Raw genomic sequence first — 10,336 nt, 5'->3', positions numbered from 1 at the left:
TGTATTCTTGTTGCCATATTAAATGTCAGTCACATGTGCAGCCTTTACCTTTTAATGCTAACCCAAACTCATCTCCGAAGCATGAAGCGGTGGAAAGGGAGCAGCTTCAGTCCAGCCCAGGATGGTGACACAACGGTCTGACCCATGGCCAGAATTTCTGATGTACTGTAGACAGGCTGTTATCAGCCGCCATTGTACTCAGTACAATGGAAATCCTTCATGTTAACACGGTATTGACGGCACAATTACAGCCTGCACAGAAAGCCATCTCCTCTCTTCACTGGAATCGGACGACAAGGACAAAATAACGCACAAAAGGAAACACAGAACATGGAATTGATGTTCAGTTGACAAAGTATGTCGATGAATTTGCATGAACAACTTAAAGCCTTGGCATCTTTTGTATGATATGTTGCAATAAATTTAAGTTTGGTTGTACATTAATACATCTTAGTGTTTGGTTGATATTTCAATTGCTCTTTGCCATAATGATGTCCTGCAGGTCCAGTCCAGCTTTCACATTAGCCCCTGTAATAAGAGATAAGTGAGATCAAGTTATTACGGATCACACACTTTCTGTTCTATCGATGCTGCGAGGCCACAGTCAATGCTGTCACTTCTCCTGATTACAGACATTCTCTCTCAAAACCGTACACAAGAACAGTGGAATAGGGACAGAGATGACGTGTTTGACTGTTGTGTCATCATTGAGACAATGCTATTACAGTTTGAAAAACCGCTTGTTGTGTGCGTTATTTTACGCAAGTCTGGAAAGAACTCTGTCATTTGGTATTAATTCAGGAAAAATAGTGACAAAGTTTTGAGATGTTATTTTTGTTTAAATTGAGGTAAACCCTACCAAATATTAATCACATTTTTTTTTTTCGAATATTGGAAACTATTCTCTAGTTGGTAATTTGTATGTTTAGACACATTTCTCACTTTTGCACGCTCAGTTGACTCTCTGCACCGACTGAGCTGACTCTAGATTACACTGGCAATTAGTTGGAAGGCATTAATTACAAACGTACTAATTGAACACTGACTCTCTTTTCCCTTTACTTAGTACAAAGTACAAATTCAGCTCCAGCCTGCTGTCAACACTTACAGTCAAGTTGTTAAAGCTACATTCTGGTGCGGCGGCAATCGTTCGGGCATTTCCTCTCTGTTGCTGCACTGAAATAAGGCTATATATTTAGCTCAGGCATTGGCAGTGTGTGGGGAAACTCGTTCTCACTCCCAACTCTTAAAATACTGACTCTTGGTCAGTGGCTCTCAGCATCAGATACCGACGCAAAAATCCCCCTTTAATGTCTGTATGGAACACACCGGGCAGAGCAGCAGCTCGACCGTGGCGCTGTAAGATGACGTGGTATGAAGAGAGACAACGGTAGAGAGTAGTATGAAAGACCTAAAATCTGTGTAAGGAGGTAGGTTGACCTAACTGTCTTGTTCTCGTGTTGCATGTCAGTTAAATGTACGTCCTGACCCAAAGCTTCAAAACGTGACGCCAAGAGTCACGACCAAGTCTAAGGGCCCTATTTTAACGATCTGAAACGAAAGTATGAAACGCAAAACGCAAGTAGCTTTGTGGGCGGATCTCGGGCGCTGTTGCAATTATACGGCGGGATCAATGAGTCTTGCGACCGACGCAAATCTTAAATGGGTTGGTCTGAAGTAGCTAGGTGTGGTTTGGGCGTAACATGAAAATAACCAATCAGAGCGTCATCTCACATTCCCTTTAAGAGCAGGCGCGCGCTTGTTCCATGGCGGATTGCTATTATGACAGCGGATTTGCCTGGCGCACGCCAGCGGGAGCTGTCTGGGATGCGGCAAAGTAATAAATGCCCGTCTTGGCCGGGTGGCGATATTGCTGCGGCCTCTCGGGCGCATCTCCTCAAGTCTGGAGAGGATTGCTGCAGCCATGGAGCGTGGGCCTCCAAACGCACCACCTGCTCCTGTTGTGCCGCTTCCTCTTCCCCCACTCCATCTCCGTCCACCCGCTCCACCAGGAGCACATCGCACATTGCCACTCCCGGACCCTCAAGTGTCCAATCCCACCGTAGTTCAACATCACGTCTCCTTCTGTCCTCTAATATTTCCTCATTTATGTCATCAACACATCCATGATTCATGGAAATGTTGTGTAAAACACAACAAGCCACAAAGAATGCTGCGACTTTTTGAGGACTGTACTGTAAAGTGCCTCCTGACCTATCCAAACACCTGAAGTGCATTTTCAGTAATATTTTTATGCTTATTATTATTATTATGTATGGTTTGCAAAAATGGGAACTGCTGCGTCCGTGTAGATGAGGGAAGCAAGGTGTATGTGCGTTGTGCACACGCTACATTATGGCCAAGCATGCGCCCCTAAAATAGCATCTGAATAACGCGCTACTGACTTTAGACCAGGTTTTTCCTGGTCAGTGGCGGAATTGTTTTCTGAAACTGCAAAATAGCACCAGGGAACATTTGCGCCTGAACACGCCTCCTCTTTTCGCTCAACCGCCCCCGAGAGCGCAAATACATTCCCTAATTTACCGACGTGCGTCTGTGGAGGGAAAAGTCCGCTGTGCGTCGGGTGCAAAATAGGAATGATACATGCGTCGGTGTACAAAGTCAATTGCGCTGGGTGCAAGATAGGGCCCTAAGTATGACAGCAAAGGAGACTTTTTGTGTCAATAATGAACGTCAAAGGCACCGGACCAGGTGTCACTTTTTGCCACGATGGGAGTAAGAATGTGTTGCAGCATCTGTTTATATGCAGTCATACCAAGATCACCTTTCTTGTATGAGTCCCTATAATTAGTTCTTTCCAGGAGACTCACTTTGAATAAGGGTCCTGTAAAATAAAGTGTTACCAAGAAGAATATATTTCTAGATTTGGAGAATTCATGCAGGAGTTTATTTCTGTAAATAAAAGTAAGGGGTTTTACTTGTCATCGGTTAAGGTAAGACTGTAACATCTTGAAGCATAGCATAGTTGCTTCGGTGATATCAAGTATTAGTACATTTACGTAGCTTAATCGGGATTGAAATGGAAAATGTCAAACTTCTCTGGGGGACAGGTCATTTAGCTAAATAACTAAATGTGACCAACCAGCCCTTGGTATTTGATATTGTATCACTTTAGCAATAGCAAAGGTGCCAAATCAAATCCTAACACCAAAGTAAAATAAAACCTTTATAGGGCAACACTGAAAACATTCAGATATACTTTCAGCTTCACCTATTACACCGTACTCTCTGGGTTTTGAGACAATGGCATGCTGCTTTGCTTGCGGACCAATTGTAAGGAACATGGCTACAACTAGCTGGCAGACTGTCCTCAGCTGTTTAGTTTACAACAAAAGATGTGTGTGATGATAATGGAACAAAGAAAATAATAATAATAAATAATAATAATAAAAAAAAAGGTAAAATACTGTTAAGTGATCTTGGCTTTAATGCTTTTAGTCGCAGCTCTTGCAAATCTCCAGGGACAGCCTGAAAGTTTGATTCTGAACTTAACATTTACAGTAGGGACATTTCAATAGCATAAAACAGTTATCAGCATCCGTTAACTCTGAGGATGTTTTGGACAGAAGTCACTGAAAGCAGCATCTTTTGTCCTAATTCTATGATGGTTGAGGAACTTTTTTGCTGACTTTTTTTAGAGCTTTATGTCGACCAAATTGTAAGTGAGAAGACTATATGGGGCACTCAATAATACAGTCAAAGATATTTTACGTCTTGAAAATGAAAGCGTGCCAATAAACTCAATATGTCTGGCCCTTGATGTGATTCTCATTTTCCAGTGTGGCCAGTGTGAAGTTGAGTTTGACACCCCTGCCGTGCACTGTGTGTATGTTGTATCAATTGTTGTAAAGTGTTGAGATGGGACGAGACTTGTAAAGGAATGTGAACGACCCTATCTTGCACCTGGTGCAGTGCAAAGCAAAATGCAAGTGTCTGCTAGTTTAAGACCGACGCAGTTGTCAATTTCCCGTCCAGCGCCCACGTCATTCAAATAGCAAATGGGCCCGCGACCATCTGTGGCGCATGGGCGTGCTGGTCTTACAGGGAGGTGTGTTCAGGTGAATTCTTGGCGTATTGCTATTTTGAGGCAGCAGAAAGTGATTGCGCCATTGACGAACAAAAACCTGGTCTAAAGTCAATAGCGCAGCATTTCATTGTTATTTTAACAGCAAATCAGTAAAATGCTCCTAGGCTCGTGCACAGCGCGTGCACACTATGCTTGTTACACACACAGGGAAGCACAGCAGCACAAACACATGCAAAAGATTACAAATAAAAATATTATGGTGCAAATCCGCCATCATAATGCCAATGCGCCAAGGTACAAACGCGGCTGGTTTTGAAAGGGAATAGAAGATGACACTCTGATTGGTTTATTGCATATTACGCCCAAAACACACCTATGAATTAATGAAGACACTAAGTATAACCCCCTTTTTCCCACCATCAAACTAGCAAAAGTGGATTTGGACATGCCCTAAACGCACTTGCGCCAGGCGCTTCACGCCGTGCGCTCAGATCGTTAAAATAGGACCCAAAGTGTTTTTATTGTATCTGGTAAGACCAAAGGTGATCCCCTGGCCTCGGCTGGATAATAAAGTTATACTGTATTCTATATCATGTACACAATTACACAGCAGCACATACACAAAATCACCACTCAGATGCACACATGCTGTAGATAAAGCACAAACACAAACCCATGCAGTCACAGCACACACACAACTTTAAACACACACTTACACACAGACCTAACACCAAGATCTGCAGAAAAGCTTTCCCGCTGCTCGTTATTAATTTTTCTTTATTAATGTTCTTGACATTTTGGGGGCATGCTGTTTGCTCTTGCTCGGTTTTCTCCATCCGCTCTTCACCACTATGAGAAGTTGAAGAACACATAAACAGGAAGAGAAGAAGAAATAGCAGAAACAGGAAACATGATCACACACACTGTACTTTATTCTAACCACACACTGTTCTGCTGTCACAAATACTCACTTGATCAGTGGTTCACATCCTTTTCCCTTAAAGGGTAACTTAATTTTTTTCAACACGGACCCTATTTTTCCCATGTGTTTGTGTCTAAGTGACTGATGGGAACAACAATCTTTGAATTTAGTCCAGTAGTAAGTAAGAACGCTGCATTCGGCAGCGGCGATAAAAGCTACAATGTAAGTTAATAGGGCAATTGCGTACCTTCAATTTACATCCACAAAAGTACTCGTTTTTGCCGCTGAAAGGCTCAGATTAATATTCTAAGTGTCCTAGACCTTTCTGTTAAAGAGTAAGATCCTTTTTCTAAACATAAAACATCTGCAAAATTGCATGTAAATAATAATAATGTAAATAATAGTTAGAAATTTTAGTTAAGTAATTTTATCATCGTAAAACACAATTCATTCAAAGTCGACAGAAACAAAATAAAACTGAATTGAAAAAAATTGAATATTTGTGATTTGTTTTTAAATATTTACGACTTCAGTAGGAACCAATGAGGCTTGGGGCTGAGAGCAACAGACAGGAAGTCAGACAGTAGTGAGAGTTGGACTAACACCTTGTTGGTTTAACAAATAGAGGAATATAGAGAAACACCAGCCTTTTCATACAAGGCGAAAGTCTTATGGAGGAAATGTGTGTGTGATCCAGAGGAAGTGTAAGTGATAAGTTAAAGAATACAGCACCAGGAGCGATCCCTTTTCATAGTTTTCACCAAGCAATGTCAGATCCATAGCTTCGTTCATTTTTGAAAACTCCCGGCAGTATTTGAAGCCCAGCGTATAAACCTCTACCTCAATGTCCCCTTTTCAGCACTGCAGACATCAATTACTGTTTACGTGTATACATGTCTGTAAATGTGTGTCCATCACTGCATTTGATGTGTACTTGTGTAAGTGGATTGCTGATGGCTTTCTTGCATGTATCACTCTACCAGTGTGTGGGTGCTTTGTGTTTACGTGCATGTGTAATTGATAACCTGATCTCAGAGGCGAGCATTCAAAAGATGAATATTCGCAATTACAGCGTTCTCATTAGAGCGTCTGACCTTCAAGCGTGCTCCCCCCGTATCGACCGTCCCGACCGCGCTCGACTCTGGCCTTTTCCACCATCACAACAACAACAACACAGTCGTTCAGCTGGACCATAATCATCTAAAGAGCAGGCCAGGGCAATAATCTGTCCCGCCAGCAGTGGGGTGGGGGCAGCTGATGATCAGTTGGAATGACGAGACAGGATGTGGAGCAGACAGTTGCTCCCAAAGGTAAAGGACACAAGACAAGTACAAATTTCATCAAATAGTTGAATACAAGCACAGCTACTGTCACAGTTTGAATAAAACAAACACGTCCAGTCCCAAGCCACTGATCACGTCTTTCAAAAATGCAACACGGTGCAACTTTTTGATTAAATGAATGCAGATGACGTAACAAAGTCACTGAAAGTGCTGTAAATTTGGGGATCAGAAGTGGAAAGTAGTGGGTGTCTACAATAATTCTGTCATGTGAATGCTCCGTCTGCTTTAGGTGATTTACAATGTTGTTTTGAGCGGACAGAAATACCCTGCTGCTTTTAGTGGGGAAGGACGGTGGCTTGCCAACTCATGGTGGTGATGTCATCATAGGCGAGCCATGTCAGGAAGAAGGCTAAACTCACGCAGGGCCAGGCCAGAGCCAATCACAGAGATCATGCAGGAGGGGATGCTTCAGAAGCATCCACATCTTCACCTGAGATAGTGAGATGGAAGATCACTGTGTCCATTATGCCTAGGGCTGAGAACCGAATTTTATACTTCAGTATACAATTTCACAATTTCCCTCCTAAGTATCGAGTATTGGAAATTGCCTCGCCACAAATAACATCAGCGTCAGTGAGCCAATAAACATGCAGCATGTTTCTAGCAAGATCTAATAATGCCTGTGGATTGGCTGTCTAACCGTACACGTCGTAGAGACACGCAGGAAAAACTACATTACACAGAGACGGCTCACGTAGTATATGCTGGGAAATAAATAAGAAGATTATTGCCGTAATGAGTAAAAGTGTAATTTATTTTGGTTTGATAAAATTGGTATCTGTATTTTTAACAATACACAGAGGGGGATTTGAGTACTTTGTCACGTGTCTGTCTGTCTGCGGACAGATTTTGTCAGTGTGTAATGTTGTCATTTCTTTTGTTAAAATGGATTTTACAAAATTGGTATAGAAAACCGTATTGTTCAGGAACCGGTATTGGTATTAGTATCAATATTGAATATTTTTGAACAATTACCCAGCCCTAGTTATATCCCAGTCCATTATTGTTGAGGGAGTAGTTGCTATTAGGTGTTGGTATCAGTAGTGTATGAAGATCTGGTCCCAGTTCTTCATAAGGGGATAACCTGATTGGTTTGTCAATGATCTGACTCACGTTTTGGATTTTTCACTTCTCCAAAGCTGATTTAAAATTCATCCGAACAACAAATCCTTAAACTCAAATATGCAAAAATGCCACTCATTGACAACTACAATCAGTTGCCAGTTTATACAAGTAGCTAAAACTAGTGAAATAAGTCCTCTCCCTTTATAAAGGCTTGAATGTTCCCTTAATATTTAAACAGTTTTAGAGAGGTGTTGATGTTTTTGATGTATAATAATTTTGGACAGGAGCAGCCATACTTTTTTATTTTCTTACTCTGGTCCATTCTCTACACAACTTTGTTTGTTTTACTTTCTGTGACTTCAAATTCAGATCACACGTGTGTGAATATTTTTTACAAGTGCAAATTTGGACATTCAAGTTCAGAGTTTTTGTTCTGCAAGTTCTCACATTGTATTCTACATTGTGCACCATGTTTACCTTCATACTAACGGCCTAATGCGTGTTGACTTTCACATATGGGGGAAGATAGATAGAAACAAGAAAAATACAAACATCTATCTGATGCAATCCAACACAAAAGCCCTGCAAGGATCACTCCCTTAGTGGAGCCTATTTAGTTCTGTTCTGTAAGAGGTTTTGGTTCAGCTGGTTAACATCAGGTCTTCTGTTGGTGGTGTTCTTCCATCACAGTACTGTGAACTTACGGAGCCCCGGAGGTGACATGGAGGGGAAAAAAATCGGAGGTAGAAAAAAAAAAAAACGAAGAAAAAAAAAACATGTAATGGTGGCAAACACTCGAGATCTCGAGTTTGAAAGTCGAGATCTCGACTTTGCGACGGAGAAAAAAATAAATAAAAATGATGAAAAAAAAAAAAAAAACGAAGGAGAAAAAAAATAATAATAAACACGTAATGGGGACAGACACTAAACTCGAGATCTCGACTTTCAAACTCGAGATCTCGACTTTCAAAGTGATCAAAGTGATCCAGTCCAGATGTCAGCGGGAGGCGGAGATTTCCGTGGCCGGCTGCAGCGTGTCCTCCCCCGTGCATGAACACAGCTTTGCCTAGCTGCTGCGGCGGTCCCCCGGTCATGTTTCATCCCAGCAGTACGGCCTGGGGCTCCAGCTGCGTGGTGTCGGTTTTGGCTCCCAGGAAGCAGGGCACTGCTGCCCCGCACCGCAATAGCTCCTCTCCGTCCGCCTGCCACCGGCAAAGGCAATGGAACTTTCCGCCGACATCGACGTACAGGTCGTCCTGGACTATGTGGAATATCCTCCCGATCACCACTGTCTTTGTCCGGTACGTCCGTTTGCGGCTGCAGGATCTGGAGCTCACTGCCTGCTTCCTGGGAGCCAAAACCGACACCACGCAGCTGGAGCCCCAGGCCTTCGGTTTTTTTTGTTTTTTTTTTCATCATTTTATTTTTTTTTTCTCCGTCGCAAAGTCGAGATCTCGAGTTTGAAAGTCGAGATCTCGAGTTTGAAAGTCGAGATCTCGAGTTAGTGTTTGCCACCAGTACATGTTTTTTTTTTTTTTTTTTCCTTCGTTTTTTTTTTTTTTCTCCATCCGATTTTTTTTTTTCCTCCATGTCACCTCCGGGGCTCCGTATGAACTAACCTGTTGTATAGGTGTCAGCTTCATTTCCACAAGTCCCATTCATTTCTATGGGAGCAGCCGTGCAATGTATTCTGGTAGCTTCGCGGGGACTTTGGAGAAGCGGCTCGCCGCCTCTCAAAAGCTGATGAAAATCTTTTAAACTGACCATTGTCGATCTGAAAAAAAAAAATAATACAGATCCAGAAACTGCATAGCCTATTTCTTGCTTAAAATTTTATTTTCGTAAAATGAGAGATCGCCTTCATGAACGGTTTTGAAATCTGGGAGAAGATAGACCCAACGTTCGCCCAATCAGGTGCAGTCATCATGATTGTAGGAGGGCGGAGCCTGCTTTTTGTTTTTGCTTGTCAGTGGTCAGTGAAGAGAAACTGGTGGCTAGCCCACTAGCGTGCAATGCTGGGAAGCTGGGCAATCACAACCGTGAAAACAGCGCCTATATGGACACAAACTAATAGAGTTGAAACAAGCTGAACATTAGGAACTACTTAGCCTATTGTATTGTAATATATTGCCCAGGTGTTTATGTTATTGCGTCCACCCCCTGTGTATATAGGAGATGAAGAAAAAGATGAAAGCGCACACACTCCCACACACACACAACATTAAAAGTCTTCATGTCCGCTTCCTCAAAGGTTCCACTTCTCTTAGCCTCTGTCTTAAAGTTTTCAGACACTAATAGGCTTAGAAGCCACTAGCAGTGGATTAAGGGCAGAAGGAAAGGCGAGCCACCTCGCTGTGTCTTCTCCTTTTCCTCTTAAATGAAATGAGGCTTGGGCTTGATGTGCAGCAGGGTAGGAAGGCGACGCTGGCTCGCTGGCTGTTCATTTGAAGAGGGTGACACGCAGTGATCTAGTTCCTCTTCCCAGGTCTGTCTAATTACCGGCTTGATCACCGGCCTGACCTTTCACATTCAGGCTGGACAGAAGAAAGCGGCAGTACCTTGATAGAGCTGGATAATAAGAACGGGGGATGTACTGATAGATTGAGAGAAAAAAAGGGCGGGACTACAAGGCCTTTAGGTAATTGGACCTTTGTATCCTTTGGGGAAGTAATGAAATGACCCATGTTTCTCTGATCTTTCTTTCTTGTTCCCTTTCTCTTTGTTTTCTCTCCCACTTTCTCCATCCATCTCATGCATCTTTTACACTCTTTTTTTCTGTCTTTCACCTTTAAAAGTAAACTTCTGTTTTTTCTCTTTATTTCTATGTCTCTCTCCCTATCTATCAGTCTTCCCTTTCTTTCTATCCAGGTCCCCTTTCTCACATGCACTGCAACCCTGAACTTCTCTAACATCACCTGGAGTAGCTGTATGTGACAACGCAAATGTCTGAATCAGTTG

The sequence above is a fragment of the Perca fluviatilis genome, chromosome 22 (assembly GCF_010015445.1).
Source record: "Perca fluviatilis chromosome 22, GENO_Pfluv_1.0, whole genome shotgun sequence".
In the NCBI taxonomy this organism is placed as follows: Eukaryota; Metazoa; Chordata; class Actinopteri; order Perciformes; family Percidae; genus Perca; species Perca fluviatilis.
This window is presented reverse-complemented; position numbering follows the sequence as displayed.